Source organism: Otolemur garnettii, unplaced genomic scaffold (assembly GCF_000181295.1).
Source record: "Otolemur garnettii isolate 467f Iridium unplaced genomic scaffold, OtoGar3 scaffold00108, whole genome shotgun sequence".
Classification (NCBI taxonomy): Eukaryota; Metazoa; Chordata; class Mammalia; order Primates; family Galagidae; genus Otolemur; species Otolemur garnettii.
Genome location: NW_003852503.1, coordinates 2,472,696 through 2,483,591, shown reverse-complemented (window position 1 = coordinate 2,483,591; position 10,896 = coordinate 2,472,696). Strand labels below are relative to the sequence as shown.

Below are 10,896 nucleotides of genomic sequence, written 5' to 3'. Positions count from 1 at the left end.
TGACAGGATTAAGTTTGCTTCTACTCTTTACTAAGCCCTATATATCTCATCATTGATGTTTGCCATAGTTTGTAAGCAGATGCCAGGGACAGAAACAGCGTGGTTTCTCCTGTGTCGACACCCAGCAGAGCACCAGGGATAATTTATAGCTTTTCTGATTATGACAATAATCCTAATTATCTTTTAAACTTTGATAACACCTGCAAGTTTTTTTTTAAAATGGCTTCCTGTCTATGATATTATCATCATCTTTCTTCATTTATTTTACAAATATTTATTGCATATTTGCTCATCACGACAGCCACCTTGCAAGGCATTCATGTGGGTTATGATGGTGAATAAGACAGATAGTCTCTGCCCTCATTTAATTTATAGTCAGTGGATGTTTACTGAGCTCTTAGGAGGCTCTGGGTACTCTATGCTGGTGATATACTTACAAAAGGTTATAAATGTCTCCATTATGTACATCAGGAAACTGAGGCCCAGAAACATTAAGTGATTTGCCCAAGTCCATATAGTTATGTCTGAGAACAAAGGATGTAGCAAGCACCAGGTATTGTGACAGAGCATGACCAGACCCCAGGTGGCCAGAGAGGGCCCATATCAATGAGAGTTAGCTTTCATACTATGATAATAAATAAGTTACAATGCCTTGACACACCGACAGAAACATCCAACTAGCAATTGGGATATTTGGATGTGGCTTCCATCCTTTTATTTCCTAATGCAATGAATATGGTTAGTACTTTTCCAGCAGTATTACTCAGAGTCCTAGGGTTCTAAGGAAATGACTTAGGAATCTTTGAGGGTAGTGATGGAAGGATGAGCCAGCTCCCAGCAATAAGTTCCAGATTTAATCAAAGTTTTGATCTTTTTTGTATACTGATGTTCCTCAAATACTTTTAATTTTAAAAATGATTTTTAAAGGAAAAATTATAAAAATAAAAATAATTTAGAAATCAATTCACTGGATGACCTTTAAAAACATTTTCAATTATAATCATCTATAATTTGGTTAACTTTTTTTTTAATGTAGAATCATCATTTTATTTTGGGTGAAAACCCATAGTGATTTGGGGAAGGCTGTAGTTAAGATTTAACAGCATTACAATTCTACCATAACTTAAATATCTTTTTGAGATAAACATAATATTTTATGGATATTCTAGGACCCCAATATTAAGACTACAAATAAATACTGGCTCACAACTATCACCAATGACTCATATGTTTCTTTCTAATGAACTGACCATTACATTTCTAAGTTCTGAAATGGCCAACAGACCATAGAAAGATAATTTTTTAAGCTCCTGCTTGAAACCAACAGCTTCAGTAAACTGCTGGCCTTGATTCAGGGCCAACTAATTTGGCAAATATTTCAACATTATCAGCTAAGAGTCTGTTTCTTCTCTATTTGGGGTGGTTAACATGGGGCTTGATTCCCAACAGACTCATCAGCATAGTAGACTCCAGAGTCTTGCAACTCAAAACATAGTTCATGTGTCAGCAGTTCTGCCTAGAAGCTTGTTAGAAACACAGAATCTTGGGCCCCCACTCAAGACTTCCTGACTTAGAACTTGACTTCTACCAAGGTTTCCAGGTGATGTGATGAACACTGAAGTTTAAGAGGAACTGACTACTGATTTACAAGATTTTGGAAACTTTTTGGTTGATTCACATCCCTGGCTCCCACCCCTCTTCATGGTTTATATCATAAAGTTTAGAATGGCTGATCACTCCTGCCCTGCCCCACCTCTCTACACTCCGAGGGAAAAGGTGGAGTCAGCATTTGCCATTTTTCCCCATATCTTAACCTACAACCGAACAGTGGCCATCTGCCAACTTACCCTTATAAACAGCCTCCCACTACTCACGGCCACTTAGAATGTGAGGGATATTAAAAACAGCTCTTCTCTAATAGAGCTGAAGGCCCTCTGATGAAATCATCTTTTCAATCCAGTCCAATCCTGAGACTCGCTAATTTTATAATGCAGACATTCATAAAAAAATCCTCTCAGATTCTTTACAGATTGCCCCAGGCTTATCCATGTGTTATTAAAGTTGGGCTGAGTAATAAACGCTATAAATGTCTTAGGAGACAGCACTCATGCCCAGTAAGCATGACATCCCATAATAGACCTATTTGGCTTGTTACCCCGGCGCCTTTCTCCACTCTGATCTCTGGAAACCAGAGAAAGGCAAACATCAGAATGTCAATCCAAAGCTGTAGACATGGGTATAAGATGCTTTGCTTGGAGAGTTTTCATAAGATCATATTTCTGGCCAGATTCCTATTACTTCTGAGTTGTAGTCAAGAGGTGATTTTTTTTTTATTAGCATTTCTCTTCCCAGAAGGAAAACATTATCCCCCAAATAAAATTCAAGTGAACTAAATCGCTTCCAACCTCAGCATCATTTCAGGCTTGGTGTCATTTGTGGATTCGAAATTGAGTCTTATTTAATCTGCTCAAGTTCCATTCCTAATGGGAAAAATGCCAAGAAACAAAAGATGCATCCCGTTTTCAGAGACAATCACCTTCTATGTTTTAGACTGATCATAAAGCAGTAGAATTTATCAACTTCTTACAGACTTGGCTCTTTCTGCCAGTTGAATCTGACTACATTCACTCTTTCCGCAAGCATTTATTGACTGTCAACCATACGCCAGGTGCCAAGGCTGGCCACTGCAGAAAGAAAGACAGGTTGTTCTTTTTTTTTTTTCTACAGCAAAATTTATTTCTCTTTTTATTTACCTTTAGAAATTTTTGAGGCTGTTTAGGAACCTGTAGTTGAAAGATAGCATATTTATATCTGAGTCTATTTGGCAGAAACATGATCAGAGTAGATTCTTAAATGAAGAAATCTCCCCTCAAGAACCTAGCACTATGGGAAGCTGTATTATATTTTTGCTTACTTGTTTATTATCCACTTGTAAAGGAGAAATAAATAAATAAACTCCAAAGCACAACTATACTACCAGTCCCCAAGACAGTGCCTGAAATAAATGGGTGTTCAAAATAGGTGTCTTAATTTAGTGAACAAAGACAGTCCCATAACACAAAAATATGAATACAGCAAAATTTGAACTAAGTGTTTTTGATAAGTTTGCAAAGCAAATATCCTTAAAAGCGTAAAACTTTTAAAAATATGTATGAAAATGATCATCATTCAAAATCTGGACTGCTCATCATAGTTGTAGCCAGTTTAGACACACACACAAAAACAATAATAAGAATAAAATGTGGTGTAAGTGGGTAGAAGAACCTCTTCTCTATAATACCAGATGCCGGCTCTGTGCCTGTAGCTCAAGCACCTAAGACACCAGCCACATACACCAGAGCTGGCGGGTTCAAATCCAGTCTGGGCCCACCAAACAACAATGACAACTACAACCAAAAAATAGCCAGGCGTTGTGGTGGGCATCAGTAGTCCAGCTACTTGGGAGGTTGAGGCAAAAGAATCACTTAAATCCCAAGAGTTGGTGGTTGCTGTGAGCTGTCACACCATGGCACTCTACCCAGAGCAACAGCTTGAGACTCTGTCTCAAAAAAAAAAAAAAAAATTATTTTATATAATTATTATATATTATATAATTATATAATTATATAAAATGCCAGAGGCCTCTTAGCATTTGTGTACCATGAAAGTAAATGTTGAATGTTGCAAAGTTTTTTAAATCAAGAAAATTAGAGCTTACCTGTGAAGGCAGAAATACAAATCATTATTAAATCATATAATCAATACTTTCCTGGTGGTTTGGACAAGATAATAGGGGAATACAGACTAGGAAGCAATAAGGATCCAAATACAGTTTAGACTCTCTAGTTGCTTCCAAGGAAGTTTTAATCTAAACAGGAAAATACGAAAAACACACCCTAATACTGGCAGGCCATTTGTGCTAAGTGCAGACTGTACAATTAGCCAAGGCACAGCCAGGGCTAAATGTTGATGGTTAATCAGTTGGTTTCTGCTATGGATTGACAGCTATCATGATGGGCTGTGAGAAACAGGGACAGGTGGAGGGATGAATGGATCTGAGCTGACTATAAAAAATGGGAATTTCTGTTAAAGAAAAGAATAAGAGAGGGAAAGTCTGAACAAGGAATCAGTATGAACAAAGGCACAGTGGTAAGAAAGCACCCTCTCTCCTCAGCCCTGGAGCAGCAACAGAGGTCTCAGCTGGCTTGGAGCAAAGGTGTTATGCACATAGTATATTCAGTGATAAATCGGAAAGACTAACTAGAACCATAGTATGGGGTCTTAAACAGCACACACAGAAATGTGTTAGTTTATAAGATAAATTGAAGTAGGAAGGTTCTGGTGAAGGAGGGGGTATTTGTAGGTGATTGTTATGAACAGAATCCTATGCCTACATTTAATAATCATTAATAAGCAGTCCTTGTATTGAGGGAAGGGGGGCCCATGAAAGGGAATCTGAGGTAAGCACATCATTATTTCTGAGGAGTGTTTCCTTGTGCACAATGTAGCTGAGGATCAACACCAGCTCTAGAAAATTTTCTTCAATTAAATTTGTCAAGTACAATGAACAAACACTGTGGTAGGCACTAAGAACATCTAGAATCCAGAACAAAGAGACTATCAGGATCGAGCTTAGAAGCTTTGTCCAGCAACCTCATTTTGTGGGTAAGGATGGAGCCTCAGGGTGACAATAGCCAGAACCTAGAATTAAAATACAGATATCTAATTCCAAATCAAATGCTCTTTCCACTACACCAAATTCTTCCTTTCTTTCTTTCTTTTTTATTTTTTTTTATTTCAAATCAATACCAGGGAACAAATTTTTAGGTTACGTTGTTCTCACTTGCAAGGCAAAGTTCAAGTTGTAGGATCTATCAGGTGTAGAACACAAATTCTTTCTTTAATAATGGGCAATATACTTCCCTTCTAAGAGCTCACTTGTGGAAAAATACCCAAACTATTTTTTTTATGCAAGGAAGGTTATTACAGCACATGCTCATTCCACTGTGCGAAAAATAAGATAATTATTTCTTAAAGCCTGATAGAAAAGCCTCCTGTACATTAGAAAAATAAAGTTTTCTATCAGTCTTAAAGGCCACATAATAAAAAGGTACACTTTCTTTGAGTGTCAGCTTCTGAAGGCAAAATTTGCCCTGGTAGATAAAGGGAGGAAGAAATAAAGTCTTTATTTTATTTGACTAATGCTGTCTCCTTTCTAAATATTGGCCCCTGAAAGCCAGACCAAAGTATTTGCAATTTGGGTTGACAATATTAACTGCCCAATTATTTTAACTAAGTGCAAGAATCACCACTAAATTTCAGAGCTCTCAAAGAAACATACTCATAGAATTACAAATGATTAGTCATTTCCTCATATGTTAAATCCTTTCTGAGAAACTAAATCCATTGATATTTAGGGTGAAGATGGCAACAGAACAGAATCAAAATTGCTCATTAAAGCATCTCAATGAGGGGCTTAACTCCTTCTTTTGTCCCAGCTCTCATAGTCACACATAGACATCAAAAAAGAGAGGTAGGGAGATTGGACTCAAAAAGGTTTCAGGCAGGTGCGTTTAGGCCTACAATCTTAGCATTCTGGAAGGCCCAGGCAGGAGAATCCCTTGAGCTCAGGAGAACAAGGCCAGCCTGAGCCAAGCAAGACCCCATTTCTACCCCATCCCTGCTAATATAAAACCATTAGAAGGGCATATTGGTAGGCACCTGTAGTCCCAGCCACTTGGGAGGCTAAGGCAGGAGGATCCCCTGAACCCAGGAGTCTGAGGTTGCAGTGAGGTAGGCTGAGTCCATGGTACTCTAGCCTAGGCAACAGAGTAAGATTCTGTCTCAAAAACAAAAACAAAAAAGTTTCCATTTTTCCAAAGCTCATTGAAATACACGTTATTTTATCCACACCAAATTTTATGCCTATAAATCTTATGTCTGTTTCCTCTTATCTTCCAAGATCATTGATTATGCTCATAACACACTTGAAACAATTAAAATGCTTTATAAATACATTGAAAGGGTCCTAAAATTATGTGATATTATAGTTTATCAGGATATCATAGAATGCCAAGTCTAACCCTCCATCAATTCCTTACATCCTACTATGGGACCTTGTCAAGTGCCTAGTCCAGGTTTTACTTGAATGTCATAAATGAGAGAAAAACTATCCATTTTTTCCAAGGTCACCTACCCATTTTTATGCATTATCACCCCCATGAAAGCCCAAATCTGCTATCCCGTGGCTTTTTGGCTTTGCATTTTGAGATAACAGACATCAAATCTGTTCCCTCTTCCACATGAGAGCTCAAGTCAACAGACCTTTATTAAATGTTTACCACGCACTCTGCTGGGTACTAGATATTGCATGAATGAATGGATGAGGCCTGGTCCTGGTTTTAGAGACATAAATGTGTACTACTACACTCAGAGTGCACAAGATGTTTAGATATACAGAAAGGGGACGCAACCTAGATTGAGGGGGCTAAAGAAAGTCTTTAGCGAATGTTTAGGGACAAATAGGAGTTAGCCAAAGAAGTCATTCCCTAGGACAAATATTTAAGCAAAAGTACACAAATGAGATATTGTATGATGTGTATGCAAGGGACACAAAGAGAACAATATGAAGGGCAGAGTGTGGGAAATGGGCTTAGAGACACAGGTACGTATCAGATAAAGAGATTTACTGAAAATTTCTGAAGTGGTTGTCAAAAGAGAGTAATAAATCTGATCGACCTTTTTGTTCCATCATCATGGTAACAGGAGAAACCAGGGTGGGAGAGGCAAGACCATTTAGGAAGATACTTCAGAAAGCAAGGTTTAAAAATGAGGAAAACATGAATTCACTCTTTAATAATATAGATGTGTTTAAGAAATATTTATGAGGTGAAATGAGCCAGGCCCTGATGACTAATTAAACGCAAAGGAGAAGGAAGCTCAAAGATGACTCCTTGGGTTCCTAATGTGTGTGATCAAGTGACTATTGGTATTGCTAATGGTTGGTGCCCCAATTTGGAAATGCAAGTACAAGTTGAGACGGGGTTTCTTAAATTTAATAGAACTTCACAATATAATTTAAGATGACTGGTTAATAACGGAACACAAGTCTACAGCTCAGAAGAAGATTAGTTTTGGAGAAATAAACTCCGCATCTAAGTAAATTATTAGGTGCTTGAGAGTATGTAAGATTACCCAGGCATAGGACACAATCTGGGAAAGGAGACAGAAAAATACGACCTTGGGGAATAACATTCAAGTTGATTTCCAGTAGCTGGAGGTAGCCACTCTGTAACTTCCGGGGCTTCTCTTTCCTAAACTAAACATTCTCAGATTTCTCCATGTGTCTTCTGCTCAGTTACTTTTGACTGTGCTTCACTTTGCTAATTTTCCTCCTCAAATGGGATGCTCTCAATTGATAACGGATCCATGAGCAGCAGACTGACCAGAGATGCAAATACCATCTCCATTCTGATGCTATCAGGGGAACGGGTGGCAAGTCACTCGCCTATACGTGTAATTTACTTCCTCCATATAATTTTGTCAGTAAAAGTAGGGAAAATGATGTATTATACTTCTGGTCCAAGGTTTTCACAAAGCCGGGGTGGGTCCCCTTTCTACTCTTTATTTCCTCTTCTTTAAGCCAGATGTAAATGACAGTGAGGCCAAAGCTTAGAGGACCACCAGATGGAAGGACCCTGATTCTCTACATTGAAAAAAATGGCACATAAGACATGGATCATAGGCTCGGCACCCGTAGTACAGTGGTTATGGCACCAGCCACGTACCCCGAGGCTGGCGAGTTAGAATCCAGCCCCGGCCTGCTAAACAACAACAACTGCAACAAATAATAGCTGGGCGCAGTGGCGGGTGCCTATAGTCCCAGCTACTTGGGAGGCTGAGGCAAGAGAATTGCTTGAGCCCAAGAGGTTGCTGTGAGCTGTGATGCTACAGCACTCTACCCAGGGCAACATAGTGAGACCCTCTCTCAATAACAAAAAAAAAAAAAAAAAGACATGGAACACCGTCTCACTTAAACAGTTCAGTGAGCAAGAATTAATTTTCAACTATTTTACACCACTGAGATTTAGGAGCCTGTTTTTTACAGCAGCTATTACTGTATGTAACTAATACTGTAATACTGTAAGTGTATCTCTATTAAAACAGTCCAAAACACATCCACTTTGAAATGAGGGACATTGCATCAACATGTCATCAACTAAACCCCTCATATTTACAAACCTTGATTTTGTTTTTGAATTTTTGAATCCAATCACATAATGTCTGTCCATTAAATTTCATCTTATAATCAGGAACAAGATACACTATTTGGGAGACAGGTACACCAAAACCCCAGGTTTCACCACTAATGCAATTTATCTGCATGACAAAAAACCACTTGTACCCCTCAATCTATTGAAATTTTTTTAAAAAGAGTATGAACTAAAAAAAAAAAATTTCTTATCATTAAATTTGGCTGATCTCTGAATATTTTTGACATTTGTTTGGAATTTGATTGTTTGTCCAATCCAGTATATTTTAACTATGCCTTTCAACTCTGGCATCCACAAATTTGATCAAGGGTTCTATCTTTGAACCATCATTAAAAATAATTGGGAAGTTAGAATTGGACTAACATTTCCAGAAATACCCACTTGATTGCATTTTGTGTGAGTTCCCTACAGATCATTCCCAGCCCTGATGCTACCTCCACTAACTTAAACATACTTCTATCATTCCACTCAACTACTGCTTTGAGTTTTGTAGGACTTAAGAGAATTTAAAAACTAAAAATGGGCTCGGCACCCATAGCACAGTGGTTACAGTGCCAGCCACATACACTGAAGGTGGCAGGTTCAAACCCAGCCCAGGCCAGCTAAACAACTGCAAGAACAACAGAAAATAGCTGGGCGTTGTGGCAGGAACCTGTAGTCCCAGCTACTCAGGAGGCTGAAGCAAGAGAATCGCTGAAGCCCAAGAGTTTGAGGTTGCTGTGAGCTCTGATGCCATGGTACTCTACCAAGGGTGACATAATGAGACTCTGTCTCAAAAAAAAAAGGGGGAGGGGGCACAAACAAAGGAAATCTGTCCTCCTCCTCACCATCTCATTAGCCCTCGTGTTTCACCAGTACCTAATCACCCCTGCGGAGCCAGTGGCATCCCAACTGGCTTCTGATGTTTCCTCACATTTCTCTCCAAAGCCAATCAGCTCACATGGCCTTTCTGCTAAGCAGTTCTAACGACTTCCCATTGCTTGAGAATGAAATCCCTTTGCTTGGTGTTCAAAGTCCTTTCTGAGAGGGACCCCAGTTCCTACACAGCCTCACTTTCCTTCACCTCCATCATAAACTTCTCCTAATTCACCAGACATGCTGTGTCCTTCCACAGACTTGTAAATATTGTTCTTCAACTCAAAATTATTAGGATTATTTCTCACCCTTTCCTATCTCCCTTTTCCCTTTCAATTTTTTGAGCAACCTCCGTAGTTTTAATTGCCTTCTTCTCTGTTTTGACATTTACTCTGCTCAGCTCCACTGTTCACAAGTCCTCCTCTCTCCTCCAGCCCGTGGGCATATCAAGGACAGGGCTGTGGCTTTCACCTCTGTTTCCTGCCTCCTAGCACAGTTGGTTCTAAATAAATATTTGTTGAAATTGTGAGCGATGACAGGGAAACATAAATGGTGGGTGAGAAATAAAAACAAAATCCTAAGCACCCCAACTGACTGAATGGACCCCCTCTTGGCCAACGGGACCTCAAGAAACCTTAAAACTGAGCCCCCCACAAGATGGGATGGTAGGTCAGACCCTCCACATCATATACCCGCACACAGCACCACTAGGCTTTCTCTCCTATAGGTGAAACAAAACCAGCCCTTTTGGAAACAATGATTTCCAGGGCCGGCCTAAAGCTGCCCTCCCTTTTATGATTTTGATGCAGCAACTGTCCAGCATCCCTTCTTAATGAGAGACTGCAGACAGTGAAGCTTCTGGCCAGTCTACTGCGCACAGAGGGCTTTCTATCCTCTGCTCCACCTTTTGACTTCAGGGCCGAATACTCCACCCTGGGACCAAGCTAACAACGCCATTTTTTAAGATGCATTTCCTGCAGACTCATGAAACTCAATTGCGCATGTGCATGTTGCTCTATTCATAAATATTCATGAATCCTTCCATAGCTTATTAAATATGTATACTCAGCCCGCCCAGCTTAGCATAAATTCCTGTTCTGTTCCCTTTACCTCTCCCTGCAAAAGCTTGCTCTCGGCTTCTACCCCAGGCTATGCTTCCCAACTTGCAGGATGGCCACCTGCAGACTGCAACCCTTCATGAGAAAAAATAAAGCTCTTCATTCCAAATTTATGAAACCTCATGATTCTTCAGCTGACATGAGTGGATTCAAAAAGGTGGTAAAAGGTTCAAGACGCCCTTCTGACAAGGAAACAAAAAATTCAAATTGCCAATTTGTAATGCACTGTTAGGAGAAGCACACAGTGATTATTTTTTCCCCAGTTTTATTAAGGTATACTTGGCAAATAAAGATTATATATATTTAAGGTGTACAATACAATGTTTGGATGTATGTATATAATACATTGAGCAGCAATTACCCCAAGCAAGCTAATTAACATATCCACAACCTTACATAGTGTGTATGTAGTAAAAACTCTTTAAGATCAACATTCTCAGCAAATTTTATAATGTCTATAATGCATTATTATTACCTAAAGTCACCATGCTGTCCACTAGATGTCCAGAACTGATTCATTCTGCATGACTGACACTTTCTACCCTCTGACCAATATCTATCTCCCCGTCCCCTCCCTCCCCAGCCCCTTGCAACCACCATTCTAGTGTGTACTTTTGTGAGTTCTGTTGTTTTCAGATTACACATCTAAATCACTCACCAGTCTTCATCTA

At 39.3% G+C, this 10,896-nt stretch overlaps 1 non-coding gene across 1 annotated transcript; it reads right to left on the bottom strand.

Annotated features, from left to right (window-relative positions):
* Positions 1–1,225: 1,225 nt before the first annotated feature.
* LOC111727492 lies at positions 1,226–1,361 on the bottom strand. Its single transcript, XR_002775044.1, has one exon. It is a non-coding gene; the product is annotated as a small nucleolar RNA SNORA2/SNORA34 family (small nucleolar RNA).
* Positions 1,362–10,896: the final 9,535 nt, after the last annotated feature.